Source organism: Pteropus alecto, unplaced genomic scaffold (genome assembly GCF_000325575.1).
Source record: "Pteropus alecto unplaced genomic scaffold, ASM32557v1 scaffold359, whole genome shotgun sequence".
Classification (NCBI taxonomy): Eukaryota; Metazoa; Chordata; class Mammalia; order Chiroptera; family Pteropodidae; genus Pteropus; species Pteropus alecto.
In genome coordinates this window covers 3,181,511-3,183,369 of record NW_006443119.1, presented here as the reverse complement: position 1 = coordinate 3,183,369, position 1,859 = coordinate 3,181,511, and positions in this window count along the sequence as shown.

Genomic DNA, 1,859 nt, shown 5'->3' with positions numbered 1-1,859 from the left:
TGACCAAGGCCTACTGGGGATCCTCCCCAGAGAGGCCACAAAACCAAAGTATCTGGAGGCTGTCACCAGACCACAACGGAGCAAGTCTAGACTAGCCCAATTAGCAGTACACACAAAGGGTGGTTGCAACAAGTACACAAGCCTGCTAGAGCAAATCCCACTCAGTGGGGTCAGCCCTCGCAGCAACACTTATCCTGCCTACAGCATTATCTCTACCACTTACCTATAGATCCAGCATAGGCAACAACCATCTACTGATCGCTTCATAGTTTTCACCGTGTAGCCCTGAGCAATTAAAAGCAATGGCTGACCTTGACCTATGGGGAATCCCCTCCCAAGGGGTCACAAAACCAACACATCTGGAGGCTGGCACCAGACCAAAACGAAGCAACTCCTGACTAGTCCCATTAGTGACCCACGTAAAGATTAGTTGCAACAAGTACACAAGCCTGCTAGGGCAAATTAGACTGACTGAGGTGAGCCCCCACAGCAACTCTTACTCTGTGGGTGCAGCAGTTCCCACAATTAATCAGCCTGAGCATTAATTCTGTCCACTCATATACTAACAACAAAAGGCTTGGTGACAACATAAGATCACACACAACCCACATTAAGATCACGTCCAGAGCTCCTGGCAGAGCAAATCAGAGATAGTGCACCACTGGGCCACACAGGACACCTTCCAAATTAGGCCATCTGGACAAGGCTGAGAGACGAAACAAATATTCCCGACACAAACAAATGTACACAGAGAGGCTAATAAAATGAGAAAACAAAGAAATATGCCACAGATGAAACAAAAGGAGAAAACTCTAGAAAATAAACTAAGTATACATTCTCCTCAAGTGCACATGGAACATTTTTCAGGATAGACCACACGATAGGACACAAATCAAGTCTCAATAAATTTAAGAAGATTGAAATCATATCAACTGTCTTCTCTGATCACAATGGTATGAAAATAGCAATCAACAACAATAAAAGCTTGGCGACAACAGAAAATCACTGGAAAATACACAAGCACATGGAGGCTAAATAACATGCTACTAAACAATGAATGGGTTATGAATGAGATCGAGGAAGAAATCAAAAGATACCTAGAGACAAATGAAAATGAAAACACGACTCAAAATTTATGGGACATGGCGAAAGCAGTCCTAAGAGGGAAATTCATAGCAATACAGGCCTACCTCAAGAAACAAGAAAAAGCTCAAATAAAAATCTAACCTTACAATTAAAAGAACTAGGAAAAGAACAGCAAACAAAGCCCAAAGTGAACAGAAGGAAGGAAATAATAAAGATCAGAGAGGAAATAAATGAAATAGAGTCTGGAAAAACAATACAAAAGATTAATGAAACCAAGAGCTAGTTCTTTGCAATAATAAAGAAAACTGATGGACCCTTAGCCAGACTCATCAAAAACAGAAAGAGAGAGAGGACTCAAATAAATAAAATCAGAAATGAAAGAGGAGAAATAACTACGGACTCCACAGAAATACATTGGATCATAAGGAAATACTACAAGCAATTATATGCCAACAAATTGGACAATCTGGAAGAAATGGACGCATTCCTAGAAACATACAATCTCCCAAGACTAAGTCAAAAAGAAACAGAAAATCTGAATTAATTGATTACCACCAATGAAATAGAATCAGCGATCAAAAACCTCCCAATAAACAAAAGTCCTGGACCAGATGACTTCATAGGTGAATTTTACCAAACATTCGAAGAAGAATTATCACCTATTCTTCTCAAACTATTCCAAAAAATTAAGAGAGGGAAGGCTCTCTAACTCCTTTTATGAGGCCACCATTACCTTGATTCCAGAACCAGACAAAGACATTACATAAAAAGAA